This window comes from Somniosus microcephalus, unplaced genomic scaffold (assembly GCF_052327205.1).
Source record: "Somniosus microcephalus isolate GS21.2 unplaced genomic scaffold, FLI_Smic_1.0 scaffold37, whole genome shotgun sequence".
Taxonomy (NCBI): Eukaryota; Metazoa; Chordata; class Chondrichthyes; order Squaliformes; family Somniosidae; genus Somniosus; species Somniosus microcephalus.
In genome coordinates, this window is record NW_028225224.1 from 646,277 (window position 1) to 663,338 (window position 17,062).

Here is a 17,062-nt window from a genome sequence, read left to right on the forward strand (position 1 = left end):
CGGTGTTGACAAGCTGGTGTCTCAGCAGCACGGAGGGTAAAGGTCCCTCCCTCGTGTGAACTTGCTGGTGTATCATCGGAGCGGATGGCTGAGTGAATCCCTTCCCACACACGGGGCCCGGGTTTCCCCCAGTGTGTGGCCACTGGTGATGCTTCAGGTATTTGTAGATTTTGAAGCTCTTTCAGTACATTTAGAAGTTCTCTCCCCAGTGTGAACTCACGGGTGTGCCAGCAGATTGGAGGAGCGACTGAATCAGGTCCTGAGGAATCGTCTAACCCTCAGACCTTGAGGTGATGTTTGGTTTGAGCTTCCTGTCTGTAAATGCTCCACTTCTAAAACCCTGTAAAAGGAGTGTAGAAAGGGTAAGGGGGGAAGCAGGAATTTTTTTTGGCTTATTTTGCCTCAAAGAACAAACAGGGTAGAGCCGGTCCCACTGGTGTCTAGCCGTGCCGACAATAACCAGTGGGCCAGAAACAGCCCAATCCACCTCACTGACTTGGCCCTGAAGTCAAATCAAGTCTCAGCAAAGTCTCATCAAATGACATCCTTTGTGACTGTGACAAAGGTAAACTATCCCTCCTCGTCCTTCCTGACTTGTCTGCAGCCTTTGACACGGTTGACCACTCCATCCTTCTCCAACGCCTCTCGACCGTCGTCCAGCTGGGTGGGACTGCACTCGCCTGGTTCCATTCTTATCTATCTAATCGTAGACACAGAATCACCTGCAACGGCTTCTCTTCCCGCTCCCACATCGTTACCTCTGGTGTCCCCCAAGGATCTATCCTTGGGCCCCTCCTATTTCTCATCTAAATGCTGCCCCTTGGTGACATCATCTGAAAACACAGCATCAGTTTCCACATGTACGCTGACGACACCCAGCTCTACCTCACCACCACTTCTCACGACCCCTCCACGATCTCTAATCCAGTTCTGGGTGAGCAGAAACTTTCTCCAATTAAATATTGGGAAGACTAAAGCAATTGTTTTCAGTCCCTGCCACAAACTCCGTTCCCTAGCCACTGACTCAATCCCTCTCGCTAACATCTCTCTGAGGGTGAACCACACTGTTCACAACCTTGGTGTCATCTCTGACCCTGAAATGAGCTTCCGACCGCATATCCACAGCATAACAAAGACCGCCTATTTCCACCTTGGTTACATCGCCCGTCTCCACCCTTGCCTCAGCTCATCCGCTGCTGAAACCCTCACCCGGGCCTTTGTTACCTCTTAACTCGACTATTCCAACGCACTCCTGGCTGGCCTCCCACATTCTACCCTATGTAAACTTGAGGTGATCCAAAACTACCCGTGTCGTAACTCAACGCCAAGTCCCGTTCACCCATCACCCCTGTGCTCGCTGACCTACATTGGCTCCCGGTTAAGCAATGCTTCGATTTCAAAATTCTCATCCTTGTTTTCAAATCCCTCCACGGCCTCGCCCCTCCCTATCTTAGTTATTCCCTTCAGACTCACAACCACCCGCCCCCCGCGATAGAATCACAGAAAAATAATGACACGGAAGGAGGCCATTTGGCCCATCTTGTCTGTGCCGGCCGATTAAGTGCTATCCACACTAATCCCACTTTCCAGCACTTGGTCCGTGGCCTTGTAGGTTACAGCACTTGAAGTGCACATCCAAGTACTTTTTAAAATGTGATGAGAGTTTCTGCCTGTACCACCCTGTCAGGCAGGGAGTTCCAGACCCCCACCACCCACTGGGTGAAAACATTTCTCCTCAACAAACCTCCGACCAATTACTTTAAATTTTTGCCCCCTAATTGTGGACCTCTCTGCCAAGGAAATAGGTCTTTCCTATCTAGGCCCCTCAGAATTTTATACACCTCAATCAGGTCTCCCCTCAGCCTCCTCGGTTCCAAAGAAAACAACGCCCCCCCCCCCCCAACCCTGAGACATCTGCGATCCTCCCATTCTGCCCTCTTGAGCATTCCTGATTATAATCGCTCAACCATCAGTGGCCGTGTCTTCTGTTGCCTCGGCCCTAAGCTCTGGAATTCCCTCCCTGAACCTCTCCGCCTCGCTATCCTCCTTTAAGACATAGAAACATAGAAGATAGGAGCAGGAGTAGGCCATTCGGCCCCTCGAGCGTGCTCCACCATTCAATGAGATCATGGCTGATCATCCAAACTCAGTACCCTGTCCCTGCCTTCTCCCCATATCCCTTGATCCCTTTAGCCTTGAGAAATATATCTAACTCCTTCTTGAATATATTTAATGAATTGGCCTCTACTGCCTTCTGTGGTAGAGAATTCCACAGGTTCACCACTCTCTGGGTGAAGAAATTCCTCCTCATTTCTGTCCTAAATGGCTTACCCCTTATCCTTAGACTGTGACCCCTGGTTCTGGACTCCCCGAACATCGGGAACATCCTTCCTGCATCTAGTCTGTCCAGACCTGTTAGAATTTTATAAGTTTCAATGAGATCCCCTCTCATTCTTCTGAATTCAAGAGAATACAGGCCTAGTTTACTCCATCTCTTCTCATACGACAGTCCCGCCATCCCAGGAATCAATCTCGTGAACCTTCATTGCACTCCCTCTATGGCAAGTATATCCTTCCTTAGGTAAGGAGACCAAAATTGTACACAGTACTCCAGGTGTGGTCTCACCAAGGCCCTATATAATTGGAGTAAGACTTCTTTACTCCTGTACTTATATAGTTCTTAAGGCTAAAGGGATATGGGGAGGAGGCAGGGACAGGGCACTGAATTTGGATGATCAGCCATGATCCCATTGAATGGGGGAACAGGCTCGAGGGGCCGAATGGCCTACTCCCGCTCCTATCGTCTATGTATTCATGTATTCAATCTTTCCTTGTAGCTGAAATTCTCTAGTCCTGGCAACATCCTCGAAAATCTCCCGTCTCGAGCAGTCACTGCAATGGGGACGGCCAGAACTGCACGCGGTGCCCTAACTGGTGTTTTTGTACAGTTCAAGCAGAACCTCCCTGCTCTTACATGATACAGAAAGAGAGAGGCACTGCCCCTTTAAATACCTGGGGGGCACCCATTCCCCTTTAAATGGCCAAGCAATTTGTTTTGTTGAAAAGGGGCCGCAGTCCCCTTTGACTCACCCCACCACCCTCTCACCCACCACAAATACTCACAAGAGAGAGAGAGAGAGAGAGGAGGAAGAATGCTGGTCTTTGTCCCTTGAAAAGTGGCTGCCCACCAAAATGTTCACAGCACCAGGGCTCTTTGTTCTGGATAAAAGTCAAAAAGAGAAAAGGTTCACTTATTTTTAAATGAGTGCAGTTGATGAACAGCCTTGCAATAAAGGTAATGCAAAGGAATAAACACTCACAAGCTGGGGTTTTTTCCCCACCCCCTCCTCCCCTTCCCTTTAACAGCTCCTGCAGACAATGAAAGCAGGAAAGCGGCCTGCAGCCCACCGAGGTCCCGCCCCCCTCCCTCCCGCGCCGCCATTGGTTGGAGGACGATCAGCCCACCCGGACCTCCCAGCTTTTTCCGCGCTCCTGATTGGCGGGCGCCTCGCTTCAATCAAGCCCCCCTCCGATTACGCGCTGACGCCAGCACGCAACGCCCAGGGGTCGGCTGGATCGGCGCACGCCACCGCAAGGTAAAAAAAAGACACCCCACACCAGTGAGGAAAAACAAAAATAATAATAATCGCACTTTAGAGGGGGAGGAGGTTGGGGGAATTAATGAGCGTTTTCAATTTGTTTCGCAAAAAAAAATATTTGAAAAGCTTCCCAACGGTGCGAGGCGGGCTGCGCATGCGCTTCAGCCAGCCTTTGACCCCCCCCACGTAAGCCCGGGGGCCGGACACGCCCACTTGCCTTCCCCTGCACCAATCACAGCGCGGGCAGGCGCTTCTATCAATCGTCACCTGTCAATCACCCTCCCTTCCCCAGCCAGTGCGCCTGCGCGGGGCCTCCGGGGTGCAGACGGAAGGCCGGGCCCGGGGAAGCGGCGGAATCAGCGGCCGGGGTAAAGTAGTGTTGGGGAATCGATTTAAATCGAGGTGAGGTGGGAGCGGAGAACGAGATTATAAAGTAAAATACGAGAAAAAACAAACCTGAGAGGCGGGCGGGCGGGACCTCCGCGGACGCCGAACGGAGCGGATTGAACCGCGCGGGGTGGCGGAGTAAGCCGGAACAAAAGTGATTGTGACTGACGGGAGCGCTGACCAATAGGAAGAGGGCTGAGCTGGGAGGACTGAACTGGGCGGCCTGGTCCTCCAAGCAATGGCGGCGCGGCAAGGGGGCGGGACCTCCTCTCCAGCTCAGGTGCGCTGGGGCCGATTGTGACGCGCTGTCCCCAGGTGAGAGCAGCTCAGTCAGCACAGAGCTGGGGCTGGAATCTGGGAGAGGGGCCGCAGGCAGCGGGCCTGGCAAAGGGGCACAAGCTTCACAATACAAGCTGCTTTCAAATGCACAATTGTTTCCTACACAGCCTGGGTCACTCTGCAAAAAAGGGGCCGCTCCAGGGACGTGAGCACATAAAGCGAGGCACTGTGGGAGGCGCAGTACTGAGGGAGCGCCGCACTGTCGGGGGGCAGTACTGAGGGAGCGCCGCACTGTCGGAGGGGCAGTGCTGAGGGAACGCCGCACTGTCGGAGGGGCAGTACTGAGGGAGCGCCGCACTGTCGGAGGGGCAGTGCTGAGGGAGCGCCGCACTGTCGGAGGGGCAGTACTGAGGGAGCGCCGCACTGTCGGAGGGGCAGTGCTGAGGGAGCGCCGCACTGTCGGAGGGGCAGTGCTGAGGGAGCGCCGCACTGTCGGAGGGGCAGTGCTGAGGGAGCGCCGCACTGTCGGAGGGGCAGTACTGAGGGAGCGCCGCACTGTCGGAGGGGCAGTGCTGAGGGAGCGCCGCACTGTCGGAGGGGCAGTACTGAGGGAGCACTGCACTGTGGGAGGGGCAGTACTGAGGGAGCGCCGCACTGTCGGAGGGGCAGTACTGAGGAAGCGCCGCACTGTCGGAGGGACAGTACTGAGGGAGCGCCGCACTGACGGAGGGGCAGTACCGAGGGAGCGCCGCACTGTCGGAGGGGCAGTTAGTGAGGGAGCGCCGCACTGTCGGAGGGACAGTACTGAGGGAGCGCCACACTGTCGGAGGGGCAGTACTGAGGGAGCGCCACACTGTCGGAGGGGCAGTACTGAGGGAGCGCCACACTGTCGGAGGGGCAGGACTGAGGGAGCGCCGCACTGTCGGAGGGGCAGTACTGAGGGAGCGCCGCACTGTCGAAGGGGCAGTACTGAGGGAGCGCCGCACTGTCGGGGGAGCAGTACTGAGGGAGCGCCGCACTGTCGGAGTGTCAGGACTGAGGGAGCGCTGCACTGTCGGAGGGGCAGCGCAGAGGGAGCCCTGCACTGTCGGAGGGGCAGTGCTGAGGGAGCGCCGCACTGTCGGAGGGGCAGTACTGAGGGAGCGCCGCACTGTCGGAGGGGCAGGACTGAGGGAGCGCCGCACTGTCGGAAGGGCAGTACTGAGGGAGCGCTGCACTGTCGGGGGAGCAGTACTGAGGGAGCGCCGCACTGTCAGAGCGTCAGTACTGAGGGAGCGCTGCACTGTCGGAGGGGCAGCACAGAGGGAGCCCTGCACTGTCGGAGGGGCAGTGCTGAGGGAGCGCCGCACTGTCGGAGGGGCAGTACTGAGGGAGCGCCGCACTGTCGGAGGGGCAGTACTGAGGGAGCGCCGCACTGTAGGCGGGGCAGTACTGAGGGAGCGCCGCACTGTCGGGGGGGCAGTACTGAGGGAGCGCCGCACTGTGGGAGGGGCAGTACTGAGGGAGCGCCGCACTGTCGGCGGGGAAGTACTGAGGGAGCGCCGCACTGTCGGAGGGGCAGTACTGAGGGAGCGCCGCACTGTCGGCGGGGCAATACTGAGGGAGTGCCGCACTGTCGGATGGGCAGTACTGAGGGAGCGCCGCACTGTCGGAGGGGCAGTACTGAGGGAGCGCCGCACTGTCGGAGGGTCAGTACTGAGGGAGTGCCGCACTGTCGGAGGGGCAGCACAGAGGGAGCCCTGCACTGTCGGAGGGGCAGTGCTGAGGGAGCGCCGCACTGTCGGAGGGGCAGTACTGAGGGAGCGCCGCACTGTCGGAGGGGCGGTACTGAGGGAGCGCCGCACTGTCGGAGGGGCAGGACTGAGGGAGCGCCGCACTGTCGGAAGGGCAGTACTGAGGGAGCGCCGCACTGTCGGGGGAGCAGTACTGAGGGAGCGCCGCACTGTCGGAGCGTCAGTACTGAGGGAGCGCCGCACTGTCGGCGGGGCAGTACTGAGGGAGTGCCGCACTGTCGGGGGGGCAGTACTGAGGGAGTGCCACATTGTTGGAGGGGCAGTACTGAGGGAGCGCCGCACTGTCGGAGGTGCCGTCCTACGGATGAGATGTTAAACCGAGGCCCCCGTCTGCCCCCTCAGGTGGATGTAAAAGATCCCGTGGTGCTATTTTGAAGAAGTTATCCCCGGTGTTTTGAGCCCAATATTTATCCCTCAATCAACATGATGAAAAAACAGATTATCTGGTCATTATCACGTTGCTGTTTGTGGGAGCTTGCTGTGCGCAAATTAGCTGCCACGTTTCCCACATTACAACAGTGACTACACTTCTAAAGTACTTCATTGGCTGTAAAGCGCTTTGGGACGTCCGGTGGTCGTGAAAGGCAGTTAAGAAGGCAAATGGTATGCTGGCCTTCATTACAAGAGGATTTGAGTACAGGAGTAAAGAAGTCTTACTCCAATTATATTTTCTTCTTTCTCAGGCGGAACCGAGGGTGACTTGTTTCCACATTAAAAATGAGTTCTCGGGTGTAAGGGTAAACCGGGAGAGCTTCTTCTCCCCGAGACGGACCCTCTGATATAAAGGGTCGACTGGATCCATGTTTATCTGTAATTTAAACAGAGGTCTGGTCGTCTTCCGAGCTCTTTCCCCTAGAGGAGAGGGTAGAATGGGGGTCTTTAGTGTTAAATGGTTTCACCTGGGTCCATTGCTTCCATCGCATACCCATCGGTTCCTGTAGACAATCACACGTATCACTTGTCATTAATACAGTACATGGCCCCATCCAACGGGCCCCATTCCCTTTCTTCCGATAACTTGCGTCATTACTTGTTGACCTATTCTAGGCAACTCATCTGGTTTAAGTCCAGCATTCTTCCTTTCTAGATCTTTAATCTGTTGTTGGTTCCTCACTTCTTTATTTACTGCTTGTACCTCCTGATTTAGTTGTACTAATTATCGCCTTAATCTATCTTGCACTGGTCCTGGTCTTAAATACATATTTTGGTTCTGTCTTCACAAAGGAGGACACAAATAACATCCCAGAGATGTCGGGGGAACATCGGGTCTAATGAAAGGGAGGAACTGAATGAAATTAGTATCTGTAGGGAAATGGTGTTGGGGAAATTGATGGGATTGAAAGCTGATAAATCCCCAGGGCCTGATAATCTACATCCTAGGGTACTTAAGGAAGTGGCCCTAGAAATAGTAGATGCATTGCTGGTCATCTTCCAAAATTCGATAGACTCTGGAACAGTACCCATGGATTGTCAGGTAGCTAATGTTACCCCACTATTCAAAAAGGGTGGTAGAGAGAAAATGGGGAATTATAGACCGGTAAGCCTGACATCGGTAGTGGGGAAAATGCTAGAGTCCATTTTAAAGGATGTAATAGCAGAGCACTTGGAAAACAGTGACAGGATCGGACAAAGTCAACATGGAGGGTCCCTAAACTTACATAGAAACATAGAAGATAGGAGCAGGAGTAGGCCATTTGGCCCCTCGAGCCTTCTCCGCCATTCAATGTTCAAGTTTCTGGAGTGGGACTTGAACCCACAACTTTGTGCCTCAGAGGCGAGAGTGCTACCCACTGAGTCACTGGCTCCCACTAAAGAACAAGCAGTTCTGACGAAAGGTCATTGACCTGAAACATTAACTCTGTTTCTCTCTCCACAGATGCTGCCTGACCTGCTGAGTATTTCCAGCATTTTCTGTTTTTATTAAAGAAACGAGGGAGTGACTGCTGACAGGAGGAATGTTGGGTCGTCCTGCACATGCGCACCTCCTTGGCGGCTGAGGCGAAATATCGACTCGTCCCCACCTGAGCCGCGCACTCGTACCAGATGTTGCGGCTCCGCATGCGTGCCCGATGTTCCAACCGCGGGGTTTTTTGTGCTGATCATGCGCGTTGTGGACCGATTGGGACGGGCGATTGTGGAGCAGGAGGGAGAGCGCGGGGGCCATGAGCACATGTGCGGGACTCAGCGTCAACAGAGCGCTTTCTGGAGCGTGGGGGCTTGTGGGTATTGCAGCTGCCATTACTGCTGATATTTTCAACCAACCTGTGCAGCAGCTGGAGCCTGAAAATCAGCTTCACTGCCCCTAGGTTCGGAAAGGGGAAAATTAAACAACAGTTTGCCTCTGATCCTTTTCTGATCTCAATTTACAGGGTTATAGAAGTGCAGCAGTTACAGGCGGGAAGCTCAGACCAAACATTACGTCAACATCTGACAGAGTCGCTGGATTCATCAGGACCTGAATATCATCGGCCTTTGCACATGGAAGGAGAAAGCAGCGATTGCAGCGATGACAAACCGCACACATGTTCGGTGTGTGGACGCGGATTCAGCCGATTGCCTGACCTGGCGAGACACATACACCATCACACCGGGGAGAAACCGGGTAAAGGTGGGGACGGTGGGAAGGGATTCAGTTCCCCGTCTATGTTGGAAGTTCAACGGCGCAGTCACACCAGGGACAGCCCGTTCACCTGCTCCGTGTGTGGAAAGGGATTTGTTTGTTCATCCCACCTGCAAACACACCAGCGAGTTCACACTGGGGAGAGACCATTTCAGTGTTCTAACTGTGGGAAGAGCTTTAAAAGCCCCGGGCATGTGAAGAAACACCAGCTTGTTCACACTGGGGAGAGACCATTTCAATGTTCTGACTGTGGGAAGAGCTTTAAAAGCCCCGGGGAACTGAAGGCACACCAGCTTGTTCACACTGATGAGAGACCATGTCAATGCTCCGACTGTGGGAAGAGCTTTAAAAGCGCCAGGGAACTGAAGGAACACCAGTTTGTTCACAAAGATGAGAGACCATTTCAGTGTTCTAACTGTGGGAAGAGCTTTAAAAGCCCCCAGTATCTGAAGCAACACCAGCGAGCTCACACTGATGAGAGGCCATTTAAATGTTCTGACTGTGGGAAGAGCTTTAAAAGCTCCGGGGATCTGAAGCAACACCAGCGAGCTCACACTGATGAGAGACCCTTTAAATGTTCTGACTGTGGGAAGATCTTTAAAAGCTCCAGGGAGCTGAAGAGACACCAACACCTACACACTGGAGAGAGACCATTCACCTGCTCCGTGTGTGGGAAGGGATTCACTCAGTCATCCAACCTGCTGGCACACCAGCGAGTTCACACTGACGAGAGACCCTTTAAATGTTCTGACTGTGGGAAGAGCTTTAAAAGCTCTACGAGCCTTAAGAGACACCAGCGTGTTCACACTGATCATCGAATCTAACAGCACAGAAGGAGGTGATTTGGCCCATCCTGTCTGTGCCGGCTCTTTGAAAGAGCTGTCCAATTTAGTCCCAAACCCCAGCTTTATCCCCAGAACTCTGCAAACTAGTCCTCTTCAAGTACATGTCCAATTACTGTTTGAAAGTTCCTGTGGTACCTGATTCCAGCATCCTTTCAGATGGTGCGTTCCAGATCTTAACGACCCTCTGTGTGAAAACAATTCTCCTCATTTCCCTCTAGTTCTTTTAGCAACTATTTTAAATCTGAGACCTCTGGTTACCGACCCACTTGCCAGAGTGAACAGTTTGTTCCTACGATGCTCGATCAAAACCCCTCGTAATTTTGAACACCTCTATTAGGTCTCCTCGTAACCTTCTCTGCTCTAAGGGGAACAATCCCAGCTTCTCCAATCTCTCCACATAACTGAACTCCCTCATCCCTGGTACCATTCTGGTCAACCTCCTCTGTACCCTCTCCAAGGCCTTGACATCCTTCCTAAAGTGTGGTGCCCAGAACTGTACACAAGACTCCAGCTGAGGCCTAACTAGTGATTTGTAAAGGTTTAGTGTAACTTCCTTGTTTTTGTATTCAATGGCCCTATTTACAAAGCCAAATATCCCACACACTTTCTGAACCGCCTCACCAACTTGCCGCGGCACTTTCTAAGATTTGTGAATATGGACCCCCAGGTCCCTCTGCTCTTGCACCCCCTCAAAATAGTCCCATTTAGATTATACGGCCTCTCCCTGTTGTTTCTCCCAAAGTGCATCACTTCACACTTATCCTCATTTAATTCCATCTGCCTTGTGTCTGCTCATTTCACAGTCTGTCTCTGTCCTTCTGAAGTCTGCTACTACTATGCTCACTATTTACTAAGTTGCCAAGTTTTGTATCATCTGTAAACTTCAAACTTGTTCACCTATACCCAAGTCCAGGTCAGTTATATATAACAAGAAAAGCAATGGTCCTAATCCCGACCCCTGGGGGACCCACTGCATACTTCCCTCCAGTCAGAAAAACATCCCTCAGCACTGCTCACTGCCTCCTCTCCCTCAGCCAATTATATACCCAAATTACCATCAGCCCTTTAATACCATGTGCTTCTCTTTTCCGAGTAGGTCTCTTGTGTGGTACTTTATCAAATGCCTTTTGAAAGTCCATAAGAACATCAGAAATAAGAGCAGGAGTGGGCCATAGGGCCCCTCGAGCCTGCTCCGCCATTCAATAAGATCATGGCTGATCATCGACCTCAACTCCACTTTCCTGCCCGATCTCCATATCCCTTGATTCCCCTAGAGTCCAACAATCTATCGATCTCAGCCTTGAATATACTCAAAGACTCAGCATTCACAGCCCTCTGGGGCAGAGAATTCCAAAGATTCACCACCCTCTGAGTGAAGAAATTCCTCCTCATCTCAGTCTTAAATGGCCGACCCCTTATCCTGAGACTGTGACCCCTAGTTCTAGGCACTCCAGCCAGGGGAAACAACCTCTCAGCATCTACCCTGTCAATCCCCTTCAGAATCTTGTATGTTTCAATGAGATCACCTTTCATTCTTCGACACTCCAGAGAGTATCGGCCCATTCTACACAATCTCTCATCATAGGACAGCCCTCTCATCCCAGGAATCAATCTAGTGAACCTTCGTTGCACCGCCTCCAAGGCAAGTATATCCTTCCTTAGATAAGGAGACCAAACCTGTGCACAGTACTCCAGGTGTGGTCTCACCAAGGCCCTGTACAATTGTAGCAAGACTTCCTTACTCTTATACTCCAACCCCCTTTGCAATAAAGGCCATTTGCCTTCCTTATTGCTTGCTGTACCTGCACGCTAGCTTTCTGTGTTTCTTGCACGAGGACACCCAAATCTCTCTGAACACCAACATTTGAAAGTTTCTCACCATTTAAAAAAGATTCTGTTTTTCTATTCTTCCTACCAAAGTGAATAACCTCACATTTCCCTACATTACACTCCATTTGCCACCTTACTGCCCACTCACTTAGTCTATCTATATCCCTTTACAGACTCTCTGTGTTCTCCTCACAGCTTACTGTCCCACCTAGCTTTGTATCATCAGCAAACTTGGATACATTACACTCGGTCCCTTCATCTAGGTCATTAATATAGATTGTAAATAGCTGAGGCCCCAACACTGATCCACGCGGCACCCCACTAGTTACAGCCTGCCAACCTGAAAAAGATCCATTTATCCCTACTCTCTGTATTCTGCCTGTTAACCAATCCTCTATCCATGTTACTATATTACCCCCAACCCCGTCAGCCCTAATCTTGTGTAATAATCTTTTATGTGGCACCTTGTCAAATGCCTTTTGGAAATCCAAATATACTACATCCACTGGTTCCCCTTTATCTACCCTGCTAGTTACATCCTCAGATAACTCTAATAAATTTGTCAAACACGATTTCCCTTCCATAAAACCATGGTGACTCTGCCTACCCATGTTATGATTTTCTAAGTGCCCTGATACAACTTCCGTAACAATGGATTCCAGCATTTTCCCAACGACTGATGTCAGGCTAACTGGCCCGTCGTTCCCTGTTTTTTCTCTCCCTCCTTTCTTGAATAGCGGTGTTATATTTGCGACCTTCCAATCCGCTGGGACCATTCTAGAATCTCGGGAATCTTGGAAGATCAAAACCAATGCATCCACTATCTCTTCAGCCACCTCTTTTAGAACCCTAGGATGTAGGCCGTCGGGTCCAGGGGATTTGTCGGCTTTTAGTCCCATTAGTTTCTCTAGTACTTTACATTAAGTTCCTCACCCTCATTAAACCCTCGGTTCCCCACCATCTTTGGTTTGCTTTTGTGTCTTCTACTGTGAAGAGATACAAAATATTTGTTTTATCGTTTCTGCCATTTCCTTATTCCCCATAATAATTTCTCCTGTCTCTACCTCTAAGGGACCAACGTTGTCAGCTGTGGCTCAGTGGGCAGCTCACTCGCCTCTGGGTCAAAGGGTGGTGGGTTCAAGTCCCACTCCAGAGACTCGAGCACATAAAGCTAGGCTGACACTCCAGTGCAGTGCTGAGGGAGTGCGGCACTGTCAGAGGGGCCGTCTTTCAGATGAGACGTTAAACCGAGGCCCCGTCTGCTCTCTCGGGTGGATGTAAAAGATCCCATGGCAGTATTTTGAAGAAGAGCAGGGGAGTTATCCCCGTTGCCAATATTTATCCCTCAACCAACATAACAAAACCGATTATCTGGTCATTATCACATTGCTGTTTGTGGGAGCTTGCTGAGTGAAAATTGGCTGCTGCACTTCCCACATTACAACTCTCTGCCGAGGTGTGATAAATGGCAGTTGGAAAGGTTACCTGTAAACATCTGACATGATTCTCTGACTATATAAGCTGTGTCTTTATGCATTTCTCCACTTCACCTGAAGAAGGAGCAGCGCTCCGAAAGCTTGTGATTTCAAATAAAGCTGTTGGACTATAACCTGGTGTTGTGTGACTTCTTACATTTGTCCACATTACAACAGTGGCTACACTTCAAAAAGTAAAGTGCTTTGAGACGTCCAGTGGTCGTGAATGGCGCTATAGAAATGCAAGTCTTTCTTTACTTTTGCTACTCTCTTCCTTTTTGATGCTTTTGATTTAATGATTAAACATTTAAGAAATTATTGCAGTGACAAAGGCTGTCTGTGAAACTGGAGGAAATTTGTCTTTAAATAATGTTATTTAAAAAAAATTTTTTAATGTAAGATTGAACATTTTATTTACAGTAAATGGCATTTCCAGAGCTCAGGTCTCAGCTCTTTGTACAAAGTCACAAGCCCTCATGCCTACAAGGCAGGGGTCCCAGTCTCTACAAGCTTCTTGGTCATCTTCACTTGTTCATCTGGATAATGGGTCTCCAGGAATTCACACAGTTGAGGGTCGGCACTCCCAGTGGAGAGTTTGTGCAGATCCAGCAGACTCTGGTTGACATTCTTCTCCATCTGCAGGGCTCTCTGCATCGCCGAGCGGAGCCTCTCGCTCTCCCGGCCGAACAAGTGGACTGTAATGAAACTTAAAAACTTAAATTCATTTTTGAAACTTATCAAATTAAATTAAATTCACCCCAGCCAGGGTGACAATGCACTCCAGTCCTCGCGGCACCCACCGGTCTCGGAAGGTCTCAAGTGTGCCGGCAGACACCGCGTGCTCCATCTCCAGGGCCACCCGGGCATGAACATGGCCGTGGAAGAGAGGCAGGCAATTGGGCCGTACGACCCCCTCGACTGCCCGCTGCCTGGACCTGTTTATTGCCATTTTGGCCAGGCTCAGGAGCAGTCCTACAAGGAGGTCCTCCGACCTGCCTGCTCCCCTTCGCACCGGGTGGCCGTAGATCAGGAGCGTGGGACTGAAGTGCAACCAAAAATCGAGGAGCAGCCCCTTCAAAAAATGGAACAGAGGCTGCAACCTCTCACATTCCACATAAACATGGAACACGGACTCCTCTAGGCTGCAGAAAAGGCAGGCAGCCTGGGAGTCTGTGAACCTACTTAACATTTTATTGCAAGGGACGGCTCCGTGCAACACCCTCCAGGCCAAGTCCCCAATAGAACAAGGGAGGACTCCCGCATAGAGAGCCCTCCATTGGGGACCTCCGCCTCCACCAGATGGCAAGATGGCACGCCAAGGCGTGTACGGACGGCAGACAATGATGGCAAAGTGGAGAGTGTGCAGCAGCAGCCCGTACAGGAAACCCCTCCATGCAGAGCTCAAGGGCATGGAGGACATTTCCCCGAGGCGACTCAAGTTGTGAGGCGCCATTTCCTGAGAGGGGTTTCAGGGTCGTGCGCCGATGAGGAATTCTGTCCGAACGGGGGTCAGTTCGGACGGGATCACCCCATGTGCTTGAGCCTCCTCGATACACCTAGTGGAGTCGGGGCCCACTGCCGCTTTCAGCAACTCGATGGCTTTGGCCGTGCGCCAGACGTTGGCCAAGGACAGGCGCTGTGCCAGCTCTTCTGGCGCCATCCAGCCCACTCCTCCACCATCGAGCAGGTCCCTGATTCTAGTCACCTTGCCAGGCACAGCCCTGCTCTCCGCCAGCCACCCGATCCAGCAGTCACGGAGGTGCGGATTCCTGAGCAGCGGCTCCCGAAGGAGAACCGCCACTCCTGATGGGGGAGAACTCCGCCTGGAGGCGACGCTGTTCCAGACCCATAGCAGTTCCTGGTAGAAGACAGGCAGCTCCCACAGGTAGGCATGTGTACCACCCAATTCCACAAACAGGAGCTGCGTGTCGTAATTGAGGCCATGCAGCTGACAGAAGAAATACGTCGCCAGCGCACACCATCGAGGAGGATTCTCGATGTACAGGTATCTCTGCAGGATCCGAGTGGGTTTGGGAGGTGCTGCTGAAGAAGTATTGGTGAGTTGCTGCAGTGCATCTTGTAGATGGTACACACTGCAGCCACGGTGCACTGGTGGTGCAGCAAGTCACTATTTAAGGTGGTGGATGGGGTGCCAATCAAGCGGGCTGCTTTGTCCTGGATGGTGTCGAGCTTCTTGAGTGTTGTTGGAGCTGCACTCATCCAGGCAAGTGGAGAGTATTCTATCACACTCCTGACTTGTGCCTTGTAAATGGTGGAAAGGCTTTGGGGAGTCATAAGGTGAGACACTTGCCACAGGATACCCAGCCTCTGGCCTTTGGAATTCTCTTCCCCAGAGAGCTGTGGAGGCTGGGTCATTGAGTGCGTTTAAGGTGGAGATAGACAGATTTTTGAATGATAAGGGAGTCAAGGGTTATGGGGAGTGGGCAGGGAAGTGGAGTTGAGGCCAAGATCAGATCAGCCATGATTTTATTGAATGGCGGAGCAGGCTCGAGGGGCCAAATGACCCACTCCTGCTCCTACGTCTTCTGTTCTTGTGTCTCTCATCAGCTCCGGCCGCCACGCTGAGTTGTGTCTGACCCCGCGCATGCGTCCCATGGCCTCGCCCTCTCCTGCTCCACAGGCGCCCGGCCCGCACCGCGCATGCTCAGCACACACCCTGGGCCCCTGTCAATCATCCTCCCCCGCGCCTGCACGCTGGGCCCCTGAGCTCCAGGCTGCCGCACGGGGCTTTCTTTGTAAAGTCGGTGTTGGTGAAGAGCCGCAATCAGTGAGGGACAGTGAGTTTTGCGAGGGGGCGGAGTGAACCGCAGCACGTGATCGCAGGGCCTGTGACTGACGGGAGCTCTGACCAATAGGAAGAGCACGGGCAGAGCCGACTGGTGGTGGGTCCTCCAACCAATGGCGGTGCAGCTAGGGGGCGGGGCCTCCTCTCCAGCTCAGGTGCACTGGGGCCGATTGTGACGCACTGTCCCCAGGTGAGAGCAGCTCAGTCAGCACAGAGCTGGGGCTGGAATCTGGGAGAGGGGCCGCAGGCAGCGGGCCTGGCAAAGGGACAGTCACTGATTGAATAATAAACAGGGGTAAGGGGACACTAACCTCACATCATATATATATTAATGAATACTTTACATCTGTTTTCACAAAAGAGAGGGACGATGCTGACATCACAATCAGGGAGGAGGACTGTGAAATATTAGATGAAATAAACATAGTGAAAGAGGAAGTATTAAGGGGTTTAGCATCTTTGAAAGTCGATAAATCCCCAGGCCCGGATGAAATGTATCCCAGACTGTTAAGAGAAGTAAGAGAGGAAATAGCAGAGGCTCTGACCATCATTTTCCAATCCTCTCTGGCTACAGGTGTGGTGCCGGAGGACTGGAGGACTGCTAACGGGGTACCGTTGATTAAAAAGGGAGAAAGGGATAGACTGAGTAATTACAGGCCAGTCAGCCTAACCTCGGTGGTGGGAAAATTATTGGGAAAAATTCTGAGGGACAGGATAAATCTTCATTTAGAAAGACACGGATTAATCAGGGACAGTCAGCATAGATTTGTTAAGGGAAGGTCGTGTCTGGTTAACTTGGTTGCATTTTTTGAGGAGGTAAGAAGGAGGGTCGATGAGGGTAGTGTGTTTGCTGTAGTCTATATGGATTTTAGCAAGGCTTTTGATAAGGTCCCACATGGTAGACTGGTCACGAAAGTAAAAGCCCGTGGGATCCAAGGCAAAGTGACAAGTTGGATCCAAAATGGGCTCAGAGGCAGGAAACAAAGGGTAAAGGTCGAAGGGTGTTTCTGTGACTGGAAGGTTGTTTCCAGTGGGGTTCTGCAGGGCTCAGTACTGGGTCCTTTGCTTTTTGTGGTATATATCAATGATTTGGACTTGAATGTAGGAAGTATGATTAAGAAGTTTGCAGATGATGCAAAAGTTGGCCGTGTGGTTGATAATGAAGAAGAAAGCTGCAGACTGCAGGAAGATATCAATGGACTGGTCAGGTGGGCAGAACAGTGGCAAATGGAATTCAATCTGGAGAAGTGTGAGGTAATGCATTTGGGGAGGGCTAACAAGGCAAGGGAATACACTATAAATGGTAGGACACTGAGAAGTGCAGAGGATCAGAGGGACCTTGGAGTGCATGTCCACAGATCCCTAAAGGTAGCAGGACAGGTAGATAAGGTGGTTAAGAAGGCACACGGGATACTTGCCTTTATTAGC